Source organism: Carcharodon carcharias (assembly GCF_017639515.1).
Source record: "Carcharodon carcharias isolate sCarCar2 chromosome 27 unlocalized genomic scaffold, sCarCar2.pri SUPER_27_unloc_1, whole genome shotgun sequence".
NCBI lineage: Eukaryota > Metazoa > Chordata > Chondrichthyes > Lamniformes > Lamnidae > Carcharodon > Carcharodon carcharias.
Window position 1 is genome coordinate 1,175,929 of NW_024470624.1, and position 14,486 is coordinate 1,190,414.

The window sequence follows — 14,486 nt, forward strand, 5'->3', positions numbered from 1 at the left end:
ACTGATTGTGGAAAGAGCTTTAACCAGTTACACAGCCTGAAAAAACATCATTATTCAGTGGGGAAAGACTGGAAGCGTGTTCCATGTGTGAATGAGTCTTCAACTGATCACCGAACATGGAGAGACACAAGGACACTCGCACAATAGAAAAACCGTGGAAATATGGAGACTGTGGGAAGGGATTCTTTTTCCCATCTGCTCTTGAAACTCATCGGCGCAGTCACACTGGGGAGATGCCATTCACCTGCTCCGAGTGTGGGAAGGGATTCACTCACTCATCCGCCCTGCTGACACATCAACGAATTAACACTGCGGAGAGGCCGTTCACCTGCTCCAAGTGTGGGAAGCGATTCAGTGATTCACCCGCCCTGCTCTCACATCAGTGAGTTCACACCGGGGAGAAGCCATTCATCTGCTGCGTGTGTGGCAAGGCTTTCACTCAGTCAGCCAACAGACGCACCAAAAAGTTCACACTGTGAAGAGGCCATTCACCTGCTCTGACTTTGGGAAGGGATTCAGTGATTCATCCAAACTGCTGAAACACCAGCGAATTCACACTGGGGAGAAGCCGTCCATCTGCTGTGTGTGTGGGAAGGGATTCGGAGATTCATCTGCTCTGCTGAGACACCAGCGAGTTCAGACTGGGAAGAGGCCATTCACCTGCTGTGAGTGGGAAGGGCTTCACTCAGTTGTCCAACTTGCTGGGACATCAGAGAGTTCACACTGGAGAGAAGGCATTCACTTGCTCCGAGTGTGGGAAAGGATTCACTCGGTCACCACACCTGCTGAGACACCAGCGAGTTCATAAGTGATTCCAGGGATTGGGTTCTGCTGTTATTGCTGCTGTTAATCACATCCAGGACTGAACTATGTTCATTCTGACACTTGGTGAAGTAGGAGTGTTGGAGGGTTTCTTTCTGCTGGACTGGCCCGTCTCACATCTTTGCTTTCTGTGGGCTGATGCTCTTTGAGCCTGGGAGTGCATGTTTCCACTGAAACAATCCACAAAAGCTGATGAAGTACATTTGTTTTACCCTGGATAATAAAGAGTGTTTTATCTGCCACTTCAGGTAGATCTAAAATGAATACTGTTGTCTCTGTTCCATTGGGTCAACAGCACAGGGCCGGGAAGAATTTCAAGATTAGATCTTCGAAGATGAGGACTGAAATCCTTCATGAGAGAGGCAGAGTTTCAGTGAAGTTGGCTGGCCAACAGTGTTACTGACATCTTTGTTGTTGAGAAATCAATGGACTCTGTCTTCATTACACCTGCCATGTATTTTGTAGTGTGGTGTGTTCGACCACAGTTTGTCTGTTCATTCACATGTACTTCATATTAATCCTGAACGTTAGAACATTTAAAAGACAATGTAAATAGTTTTATCTTTCTGAATTTGTTTTGTAAACTTTATTTTTTGTTCAAAACCTGTGGAATCTTGGGGCGTTATTCTCTGAGCAAGGCCTTGAATCTCATACTTTGTTAACTTTAACAAAATGTTATCATTCCCTAACCGGATCCTACCGAAATCTTGGGGGTCTGATCAAGGATCATAACAAAACATACACACATTTTCACTTTAGTATATGTACAATATACACGTCTTCGTTGCATAGTTAGAGATTTGGGGGGATGTGCAGTGAGTGGTCATGACCAGGAACTCGCTGCCTGTGAGGCTGGTGGATGTGGAGATGATGAATAATTTCAAAAGAAAATTAGATGGACACTTGAAGGAAATAAGCTTGCAAGGAACGAGGATATGGAGGGGGAATGGGACTGACTGGATTGCTCTACAGGGTCAGCATGGACTGGAGTTACCGAATGGACTCCTTCTGTGCCATAATGACTCAATAACTGGAAATATATAACATAGCTACTGCACTAAATTGCAAGACAAGATTTTGACTGGGTTTTTCTTTGTGACAAATACATCAATTGAAAGGAGAATCAGCATTTGCTTTGAAAATGCTTCTGATTTTTTTAGACCCCCAGGTGGATTAATGTTGGATCCCTGGTGTCTGCCCAGGTGGCGGGGGGGCGGGGGGGGGGGCACTAGACCTGGCCTCAGTGCCACAGGAGGCAAAGCTGGAGTTCCTGCTCCTCACGGTTCCCCTGGCTGGGAGGGAGCTTGGGGTCGTATTCATCAAGAATGTGCCCCCGTCACGTCGGTACTGGAGGGTCAATCAGCAAATGGTGGACCCAACGTGCAGCCAGTGCCAGGGTGTGAAGGGTGGACACTGAGAGGCTGTTTCCCCCTGGCTGGGGAATCTAGAACACGGGGGCACAGTCTCAGGATAAGGGGCTGATCATTTCAGACTGAGATGAGGAGAAATTTCTTCTCAGAGGCTTGTGAATCTTTGGAATTCTCTTATCCATCTGGTTCATCAATGCCTTTCAGGGAAGGAAATCTGCCGCCCTTACCTGGTCTGACCTACATGTGATTCTGGACCCACAGTAATGTGGCTGACCCTTAACTGCCCTTGGAAATGGCTGAGCAAGACACACAGTTGGCTCACCACCCTCCTCTCATGGACAATTAGGGATGGGCAATAAACTTTGGCCTTGATGGCGAAGCTCATATTCTGTGAAAAAATAAACAAAGTTCTAGTTCTGACTCACCGCCCATGACAAACAAGAACAAACAGGCCACGCTGCCCCATTCAATAACTTGAATACACCCATTATCTGTTCACCTCTTCCTGAGCCTGAATGGCTTCTGTTGCCTTGCTCTGTGTGGAGATTCTCACTGACCGTTTCTGGTCACTTTCCTCTCCGGGCACCAAACTGGAATGTTACCATCGTGATGGTGACTGTTCGTGTTAAAGAGAAATCTGAACGCCCAGTGATTCACTGAAAGAACTACACAAAATTTCACATTTTTAAACGAAAAGAAACTTTATTGTATGTACAAAATCCTAAACTAAGTAAGCACTTATACCTTTACATTATAATTCATACCTGTAAGCTACAAATCTAGTGTTCCCTTTACTTCCTCCCCAAGAGTTTCCTTCTCTTTCGAAATCTTGATGGTTCATTCACTTTCTTTAGGGACCAACCCGAAGGTATGCCACAGCCCTCTGGAATTTACTTTGATTTCTCCCCAGTTTCCCAGTCTGGCACTCAGACTTCCAAATTTCTTTCCCTCTGTGAGGACTCCACTGCCTTCTTGAGCTGACATAGGACAGACCAACTGCTTTTTCCCAGTCGGCTCCCAAAGCTTCTTCACAGCCCTGTCCAAGCTAACGGTTCAAGCTGATTGCCTTCTGCCACAAGGCCAATTGCCTTTCACCATTGTTACAATCGCAGCTGATGTTAACTGCTGCACAAACCAAATCCCAGAGGGAAACTTGGCTAACAGGCCATACCCTTTTTATGTATTCTGAAAATTAGAAAGTAAACATACTGATCACAGCTGCAACAAGTCCAGTAAGAGATTTGGAATTTTAAAAATTAAAAGTAAAAGTTTTATTAACAAGAGTAAACAAAAACTTATGCACACAAGATTACAGTTGCACAGTTAAAATTAGTCTACAACACAATCCCCCAAAAGACTCCCTACTTGGTCAGACCCACAAGTAAACACCTTGCAGGCAACACTCGCTTATAGATGCTGAACTATAAAAATCCAGTAATATTACCCAAGGCAAACTGCTGTAACTTTCCTAAAAGCATACCTCATGACATGTAACTCCCTTCCACTCTGCTGTGGAAATCCAAACCTTCAGAACAGGACTGTTTGTTGCAGCCCAAGACTTCTCTGGTTTGACTGGATGCTGATTTCAAACTACCTCTTCTCCCAGTCGAAAGCTAAAGCTAACAGCTCTCAGGTCAGTTCCAGCTGCAGCTACATTAACTCTAAAGTACCTTTCCCCCCCTTTCATCTCATGTTCCACTTTTCTCACACCTCTTTGAACTTCAAATCCTTCCAAATATAAAATCTTTTATGCTTCTATTTTTTCCTCTGCTTTCGGGTCAATACAATGTCATATACCCTCTTCTGTTTTCCTATGGAACTCCTGCAAGATATAAACATGTTTCTTTGCACCTCTGACTTCCCGTCGATATTCAAACAAACTCAATTTATCTAAAAATGCAAATGTTAGATCCAACCTATTCACTTCTACCTCAAATCTAACACCTTTATCCTTTCATGTTTTAAACCCCCTCGGACAACCTGTCTTCTATTAAATTTTGCTCAGCTTAATTAAATCATCCACAGACTCACCTACACACAGACACCCAGCCTTCTTCACAGAATAACACAATATTCCACAAAAATATATATTTTTTTAAAAACTCCATTCCTCACACCATTCAGACCACTGGAGATTTCCTCCTCTGGCTTAAAGCTGGGCAAATAGTCCAACTTATTTTCCCCTCACCCGAAGTGAAATCAGCTGTAGCCAGGACAAGATGAAATCTGTAACTGTCTTCTCTGAGAAACAGGCAGATAAATTAAACAAAAGAAACTTCTAACCTGTACAACCCATCTCCATGGCAAGTGGCATGCTTTGGGAAGTTCCAAACAGAAAAGCAAATAAATGTATTTTACCTTTAAAACATCTTTTAAAACACTCTGATCCATATGAAATACGAACCAATATATTCGCAACAAGGTTGAAAGAGCATCAGCCCACTAGAAGCAAAGTCGTGAGACTGTCCTGTCCAGCAAAAAGAAACCCTCTGACCCTCCCACTTCATCAACTGTCAGAATGAACATGGTTCAGTCTTGGATGTGATCAACAGAAGTAATAATAGCAGAATCCAACCCCTGTAATCACTTGTGTACTCGCTGGTGTCTCAGCAAGTGGGGTGAATGAGTGAATCCCTTCTCACACAGGGAGCAGGTGAATGGCCTCTCCCCAGTGTGAATTCGCTGGTGGGTCAGCAGATTGGATGAAGCACAGAATCCCTTCCCACACTCAGAGCAGGTAAATGGCCTCTCCCCGGTGTGAATCCACTGATGTTGCAGAAGATTCGATGAGTGTTTTAATCGCTTTCCACACACAGAGCAGGTGAATGGCCTCTCCCTGGTGTGAACTCATTGGTGTGTCTGCAGGTGGGATAATTGACTGAATCCCTTCCCACACACAGAGCAGATGAACGGCCTCTCCCTGGTGTGACTGCATCGATGAGTTTCCAGTGCAGATGGGAAGCGGAATCCTTTCCCACAGACCCCGCATTTCCACGGTTTCTCCATGGTGCAGGTGTCCTTATGACTCTGCAGGTTTGATGATCAGTTGATGTTTTGTCCACATACACAGAACACATGTACAGTCTCTCCCCGCTGTGAATGGTGTGATGTGTTTCTCAGGCTGTGAAACTGGTTAAGGCTCTTTCAACAGTCACTGCACTGGAACACTCACTCGGGTGTGTGTGTCTCGGTGCTTTTTCAGTCATACTGATGTTTAAAACCTTTTGAAGCAGACAAACATTTCTCTTTCTAGAAACAAAAGTCAATGATATTTAGATCCTGCTAAATTGAGTGACTCGGTCAGATTCTGGCCTGACATTTGGTTTGAGATTTCTGTCTGCAAATCCTCAGCTTCCAATTTCCTGTAAAAGGAGTTTACAATAGTCATCACTGTCAGTACAGGAGTACAGGATAGAAATTCAGAACACACAATTCTAGTTTCTATAAGACATTCTTTCTTCTCTTCTTTGGGCTGCCCACTGAATGGAAATAATGGCTGTATCACTGGTCTTAAAATTGGTGTAATCTACAGGACTGTTTCACTGAGTTAAGATGCAGTCAATGCAAGGAAGAACCTTGTTTAGGTAGCAAATGGTCATGACCCGGAACCCGCTCCCTACGAGAGTGGCAGAATCAAAGTGTTGAGTGGGCACTTGAAGCAAATAAACTTGCAGGTGAATGGGGATATAGAGGGGGAATGGGACTGACTGGATTGCTCTGCAAGGAATCGGCATGGACTCAAGTTCCCACATGGAATCTTCTGAGCTGCAATGATTATGACTGGAAATATGTAATGCAGCTACAGTAATATATTAGAAGACTACAAATAACAATCAATGCACTTTATCACAGAACCATAAATAACATATCTAATATGTACCATATAGCAACACTGGACATATCTCTGTCCTATAATCATTTACTTCCCCCTTAAACGTCAGCCATCCCTGGGGAAACCACCCCTTTAATTGTGAACATTAGGAAAGAGACCATCCTTTTAGCCAGACAAATAAATGTGTCAAGCTGAGGGAGCAAAGGATGTCAATGTCTTTAAGAGAGAGAGAAACCTGGGCCAACCTTTCCAGCGTCTGCACCCTCCCTGGATTCACTTCCTTTCCCTTCAGTTCCTGCAAGTTAACAATTTCCCCCCAGAATGAGAAAAGAAATGGAAAGGGGGAAAAAAAAAAGTGTTTTACTCACAGATGTTGGACAGAGGAGGACTACAGCTCCTCACACCCCGCTTCCTGTGTTCTCTCAGTTCCTTCGCCTCCGTCGCATCTGTTCCGATGATGCTACCTTCAAAAACAGTTCCTCTGACATGTCCTCCTTCTTCCTTAACCGAGGTCGTTGACAGGGCCCTCAACCATGTCCGGCCCATCTCCCGCGCATCCGCCCTCACGCCTTCTTCTCCCTCCCAGAAGCATGATAGGGTCCCCCTTGTCCTCACTTATCACCCCACCAGCCTCCGTATTCAAAGGATCATCCTCCGCCATTTCCGCCAACTTCAGCATGATGCCACCACCAAACACATCTTCCCTTCACCCCCCTATCGGCATTCCATAGGGAGCGTTCCCTCCGGGACACCCTGGTCCACTACTCCATCATCCCCTACTCCTCAACCCCCTCCTATGGCACCACCCCATGCCCACGCAAACGATGTAACACCTGCCCCTTCACTTCTTCTCTCCTCACCGTCCAAGGGCCCAAACACTCCTTTCAAGTGAAGCAGCATTTCACTTGCATTTCCCCCACCTTAGTCTACTGCATTCATTGCTCCCAATGTGGTCTCCTCTACATTGGAGAGACCAAACATAAACTGGGTGACCGCTTTGCAGAACACCTGCGGTCTGTCCGCAAGAATGACCCAAACCTCCCTGTCGCTTGCCATTTTAACATTCCACCCTGCTCTCTTGCCCACATGTCTGTCCTTGGCTTGCTGCATTGTTCCAGTGAAGCCCAACGCAAACTGGAGGAACAACACCTCATCTTCCGACTAGGGACTTTACAGCCTTCCAGACTGAATATTGAATTCAACAACTTTAGGTCTTGAGCTCCCTCCTCCATCCCCACCCCCTTTCTGTTTCTTCCCCCTTCCTTTTGTTTTTCCAATAAATTATATAAATTTTTCTTTTCCCACCTATTTCCATTATTTTTAAATATTTTTAAATCTTTTATGCTCCCCCCCACCCCCACTAGAGCTATACCTTGAGTGCCCTACCATCCATTCTTAATTAGCACATTCGTTTAGATAATATCACCAACTTTAACACCTATGTGTTCTTTTGTTCTGTTGGCTGTGACATCTTTTGATGATCTGCTTCTATTACTGCTTGTTTGTCCCTACAACCACACCAACCCCCTCCACTTCTCTCCCCCCACCCAACCACCACCCTCCGCCACCCCACCCCCCCCACCCCCCCACACACCTTAAACCAGTTTATATTCCACCTCTTTCTTGGATTCACTCAAGTTCTGTCGAAGGGTCATGAGGACTCGAAACGTCAACTCTTTTCTTCTCCGCCGATGCTGCCAGACCTGCTGAGTTTTTCCAGGTAATTCTGTTTTTGTTGAGGAAGTTTTAGTCTGTAAGAAGCTCAATTTTCATTCACACAAATCTGATTGGCTGAAGGACAAGAGTCCTTCCGGTCCTCCGCTTCACGCCATTGGTCAATCTCCCGCATAAAGACAACGGAGCAGCGGAAGCCTTCGCAGATGCGGGACCCACTCTGACCCCAAGATGAATGGAGTGGCTGGCCAATTACAACACCATTCTCCGCACATGGGCAGCTTCCCCTCTCCCTCGGACCCATGCGGCGGGTAGAGCGGTTTCCCCAGCGCAGGGGGTTGTGGGAGCTACAGCCGCCATTACTCATCCGGAGCCCAGTCTTCAAACTCCTGGAAATGGAATGGAAAGTGAGGGTTACGGGCGCAGTGGACCCCACCCTGACACAACATACATGTGGGTAGTCACTGGATTTGATTGTGACGCCCCCTTACCAAAACAGTTTGTTAACTTAAGGTGTAAAGCTTTAGACACCTGGGTGACATATTGGGGAGGTGAGTGTGAAACTGAACCCGAGAGTCAGCACTTTCAAGGGAGGAGAATTGGGGAAAAAACGGGAGGAAGATAGTAGTATGAATTAGGGTTACAATCAAAATTGGGAGGGACTGCCTGGGGCACAGGGATTTATAGCTTGAGAGTTGGATCCATAGGGGCATTGTTACTGAATTAGTATTCCAGAGACCCCGGGTAATGCTCTGGGGACCCGGATTCATTTCACCACAGCAGATGGTGAAATTTGAATTCAAACAAACCCTGGATTTTAAGGTTTGATGTTGGCCATGAAACCATTGGTTACAAAAACTCATCTGGTTCCAAAAAGAAACCTGCCGCCCTTACCTGGTCTGGCTCAGACACACAGAAATGTCCTAAATGCCCTCTGAACAACGGAATTTTGGAATGAGCCTTCCACATCTCATGAACGAATGAAAACAGGCAGTAGGATGCCCTAGTTTTAGTCTGATGTTATGAACATTTGTCAATATCTGTTTCAAAATGCTCCTTGGGACCTTGACCTTGAACCCACGATGGATGATGTCAGAGTTAAAGGCAATGGCGGGTTCAATTACATTGAAAATACATTGAATAACAGAAACAGGTCGTTTTGTTACATTTTGTTACATTAAAGATGCTATATAAATACAGGTTGTTGCTTTATTGAAGGCTGCCACTTGAACTCCCTCACTGCCCCCCAACTCCAAGAGCCCTATCCTGAACAGTCTGATCAACAATCTCATTTCCACAGCCCAGCCCAGCCCAGCCATTCTCAGTGAATCTCCTCTTCTCAGGCTCCCTTGTGACTCTGTCCCTCTCTCTCACCGTGCTGAGTTCAGGTGTGAACAAAGCATTTTTGTCTTCAGATTTTCACTCTGAAAAGTTTAATGTATCAGGAGAAGATGAATAGGCTAGGTCACTTCTCTCTTGGAAAGGCAAGGCTGAGGGCTAATGGAGGCTTTTAAGATTAGGAAAAGTTTTGACTCAGAGAATGTTTCCAGTTGTAGGGGGACGAGCAAAACTAGAGGCCATCAGCATAAGATAGTGACTGATAAATCTAATCAGGAATTCAGGAGAAACTTCTTTACCGGAGAGTGGAGAGAATGTGAAACTCGCTACCAAAGGGAGTGGTGGAGGTGAATAACATAGATACATTTAAATGGAAGCTAGCATGGATTGGGTGGGCTGAGTGGCCTGTTTCTGTGCTGTATATTCAATGTAATCCTGGCATTGCCTTTAACACTGACATAGTCAATTCCGGGCTAAAGAGAAACAGTTTCTCTCACAGAAGAACATTTCAGCTCATTGGTTCCAGCTATTGTCCAATCACTGCCTCTTGTCAGTCAAGTGTCTGAGGAGCCAAGGTATTCAATTCAACTACAAACCTCTCATGTGGTTTATTCCAATGTAACTTTGAAGAGCAAACGGTCTGAAATTATTTAAATTTACTGGGTTGCAGTCCTTTCCTAAAACAATTATTATTTATCAGCCAGTCGTTTTCGAACTGGAGAGCCTGTTTCATCCAGGGACAAAGCAGCACACTTGATTAGCACCCCATCCATCAACTGAAACATTCACACCTTCCTCACCAACAACGTACAGTGGCAGCAGTGTGTACTGCAGGACTGCACAAAATGCGCTGCAGGAACTCACCAAGTTTCCTTCGACAGCACCTTTCAAACCCACGATCTCTACCACCTAGGATGACAAGGGCAGCAGACATATGGGAAACTCATCACCTGGAAGTTCCCCTCTGAGTGACACAACATCCTGACTTGGAACTATTTTGCTCAGGGTCTGGGTGTATGAAACCCCTTTCAGATCAAGTTCTGTGTGTAGGCAAACCTCTTTCCCTCAGAATCTGTGTGCAAACCTCTACAGTTCAGGGTTTGTGTGTACGCCAACCTCTTTAGCTTGGGGACTGTGTGTACGCAAACTTCGTTAGATTAGAGTCTGTGCATACCCGAGCCCCTTTTGGATCAGTGTTCTTATGTTCAGCCCCTCCTGCTGCATTCTGGGCAGGTTTGAATTTGGCCATTTCCTGATCTTTAGCCACTATCCTTTGATTCCCAGTTAGCTCTATATTTATAAGTATGACTGTTTGTGCAGTAAGATCCCGAACCTAAACTTGGGAGTGGTTTATATGTTCAAAACACCTCATCTCAAAGTAAGTTTAAAAAATGTTGAAATGCTGAGGGGGTGGAAGATGTTGTATGATACAAGTTCTTCACACACAATGTACAGCACAGAATCAGGCCATTCAGTCCATCTCATTTATACTATACACGAGACTCCTCCCAATTTATTTCTTCAAGCCCCACCTTTCTTCTTCCTGAACATATCCAGATTCCCATAAATGGATCTATGTTATTTGTCTCAGCCACTCTGTGTGGGAGCGAGTTCCACATTCCCACCACTCTCTGGGTGAAGAGGTTTATTTTCCAAACTTTCTTCTTGCCCCTTTTAATTGTTTCCCAGTTTCTCAGCTCGATCTGTTGACCCTGGAATGGGGAAAAAGACAAAGAAAGGATGAGCCAACTGAGACTTCACATCACTTCCCCGAACTCAGTCAGTCTCATACTCTCGCCTCTGAGTCTGAAGGTCGTGGGTTCAAGTGCCCACTCCAGAGACTTGAGTCCCCCATAATCCAGGGCTGACACTCTTTCAGTTTTCAGTTACCAGGTTCCTAAACTCTGGAATTCCCTCCCTTAACCCCTCCGCTTCTCTCTCCTCCTATAGGTCTCTGCTTAAAACCAACCTTTTCTTCTTTCAGTGACATCAAGGACTTGACAAGCTGTGTCCAAAACAAAGCTGACTGATTTGACATTTACCCAGAATATTAAACTCCCCGGTGTGAGTTCACAAATATGTAATCGAGCACGATGAGGGAGAGACTCCCTACCCCTTCTTCCTCAATTTGGCCCACAGCATCACAACCTGCCCCATGGGTTGGGAAAGGAGGCAGATCTCAGATCCACCCCAACCGGATCAATCCCTGTGCTGTTCACACCAATCTGCCATTCAGGTGACTGAGCCAACCCCTTCCCCTCTACCCCCCTCCCCACAACCAAGGAGTGGGAGTTGCTGTGGCAACATACACTGTTACACCCAAGTTCCGGTCTGGAGCTATGGATAGTGATGGTCACAGCTCCAATTTCTTTCCCTCATGTGGCTGAGCAGAAATTTCTCCTGCTCTTACCACCTGCCATTGGTGTGGGTTGGAAGGTTTTACAAGTTGATACTAAACCTTTTTGGCTGCATCGTGAAGACCTTGGCCATCAGGTCCTGGAGCAGGACTTGAACCAGGAGCTTCTGGCTCAGAGGCTGGGATACTACCCACTGCTCCATAAGGCCTCCTCTGATATCTATTGACCTCCCCAATATGTCATCCAGGCGTCCACATCTTTAATGAAGGAGAGACATATTCAACACGAAATGTTAACTCTATTTCTCTCTCCACAGATGACTCCAGACCTGCTGAGTGTCTCCAGCACTTTCTGTTTTAATTTTTGGCTAAGTCTCTTCACCTGAAGTTAACAAACTGTTTTGCTAAGGGGGCATCACAATCAAATCCAGTGACTACCCACATGTACTTTGTGTCAGGGCGGGGTCACTGCGCTTTCCAACCCCATTTTCCATCTCAGTCCCGGGAATTTGGAGACTGGTCTCCGGATGAGTAATGGCAGCCGCTGATCCCACAATCGCCCGCGCTGGGGAAACAGCTCTTTTCGCCGCGCGGGAGGGCGGCCCGGGACTGCGCATGTCCAAGGGAGGGGGGAAGTGCGCATGTGCCGAGAATGGATTTCGCCACCCCCCCCCCCCACACCCCAGTTGGCCAACCGCTCAACTCGTGATCGGGCCCCCCGCCCCCCCGCGCTCACGCAGGCGTCCGCTGACCCATTGTCTTCATGCGGGAGATTGACCAATCGAAAGAGTTGGAGGACCGGAAGGACTCTGGTTCCCCAGCCAATCAGAGCGCGGGCTTGGTGTGAATGAAGGTTGAGCTTCACACAGACTAAAACATCCTAAACAAAATCAGAATTACCTGGAAAAACTCAGCAGGTCTGGCAGCATCGGCGGAGAAGAAAAGAGTTGACATTTCGACTCCTCATGACCCTTCAACAGAACTGATTTTTCTTTACAAGGAGAGGGGTGAAATATGGCTAAAACTTCCTCCTGTCTCCAACATCTGTGAGTAAAACACTTTCTTTTCTCCCCCTTTCCATTTCTTATCTCCTTCTTGGGGGCAAAGTTGACTTGCAGGAACTGAAGGGAAAGGAAGTGAATCCAGGGAGGGTGCAGACTCTGGAAATGTCGGCCCAGGTCTCTCTCTCTCATTGACAAGATTAATAAGGAGGAAAAAATTAGAGTATGAGGGAATGCTAGCCAGAAATATAAAACCAGAAAGCACGAGTTTTTAAAAATAAATATTTGAAAATGAAAAGAGTTAACAAAGTGAGCGTTGTTCATATGGAAAGTGAGTCTGGGGAGTTGATAATGGAAAACAAGGAGATGGCAGATGAATTGAACATGTATTTTACATCAGTTTTCACTAATTAGGATACAAGTAACATCTCAGAAACAGTTATAAACCAGTACATGGAAGTGGAGAAGGAAATCAGGATAATTACAAGTGGTACTGAGTAAATTGTCGGAGCTGTGGGCTGACAAGAGCCCAGGTGCTGATGGACTTCATCCGAGGATCTTAAAAGAATTGTTTAGTGAGATAGTTTTTGCAGTAGTTTTAACTTTCCTAAACTCCCTAGATTTGGGGAAGGTCTCATTAGATTAGGCAAGGGAGGAGATCGCAGAGGTTCTGACCCAAATTTTTAATTCCTCACTGGCCACAGGGGAGGTGCCAGAGGGCTGGAGAACAGCGAATGTGATTCCACTATTTAAGAAGGGTTGTATGGAGAAGCCAGGGAACTACTGGCCAGTGAGGCTCACATCAGTGGGAGGGAAACTATTGGAGAAAATTCTGAAGGAGAGAATTTATCTCCACTTGGAGAGGCAATGTTTGATCAGGGATAGTCAGCATAGCTTTGTCAGAGGGAGATCATGCCTAACAAATTTGATTGAATTTTTTGAGGAGGTGACCAGGTGTGTAGATGCTAAAGAAAGCTATTATTAAAGAAGGTATAGCAGGGCACTTGGATAAGATCAAGGTCATCAGGAAGAGCCAACATGGTTTTGTGAAGGGAAATCAACTTACTAGAGTTCTTTGAGGAAGTAACATGTGCGTGGATACAGGGGAACCAGTGGATGTGCTACAATTAGATTTCCAGAAGGCATTTGATAAAGTGACACATCAAAGTTTATTGCAGAACATAAAAGCTCATGGTATAGGGGGTGACAAATTGACATGGATAGAAGATTGGCTGGCTAACAGAAAGCAGAGAGTTGGCACAGAAGGAGTCCATTTGGTAACTCAAGGCCACGCCGACTCTCTGCAGAGCAATCCAGTTACTCCCATTCCCCCTCGATATCCCAGTTTCCCTGCAAGTTTATTTCCTTCAAGTGATCATCCAATTTCATTTTGAAGTCATTGACCATCTCCAGTTCCACCGCCCTCATAGGCAGCGGGTTCCAGGTCAACACCACTCGCTGCCAAAATGAAATTCTCCCTCACAGCCCCATGTATCTCTAATCATGTAATAGAGCACTGTGTATTACACACATTTTTAGCGCAGTACTGTTGGGTGTATATTAGGTACAGCAGGGTGAGAATGGAGGGAGGGTGTGTTGGGGACAGAGATTTACAGCTTTGGGGGAATGAGAGGGGAAAGAATGTTCCATAGAAACTAGAAGTGTTTGTTCTGAATTTCTATCCTGTATTGACAGCCATGACTTTTGCAAAGTCCTTTTACAGGATATTAGAAAGAGAGAATTTACAGACAGAAATCTCAAACCAAACATCACGTTCAGACCTGATTCATTTGACTTATGTGACCTGAATAACACCGGCCTTTGAATCTAGAAGGAGAAATGCTTGTCTGTTCTATCTGTTTGAAGAGATTTTAAACATCTGTGTGACCATAAAAGTACCAAGACACACACACCCAAGTGAGAGTGTTCTAATGCACTGACCGTGGAAAGAGCTTTAACCAGTTACACAGCCTGAAAAAACATCACACCATTCACAGCTGGGAGAGACTGTAGACGTGTTCTGTGTGTGGATGAGGCTTCAACTGATCATTGAACCTGGAGAGACACGAGGCTAACCGAACCATGGAGAAGCC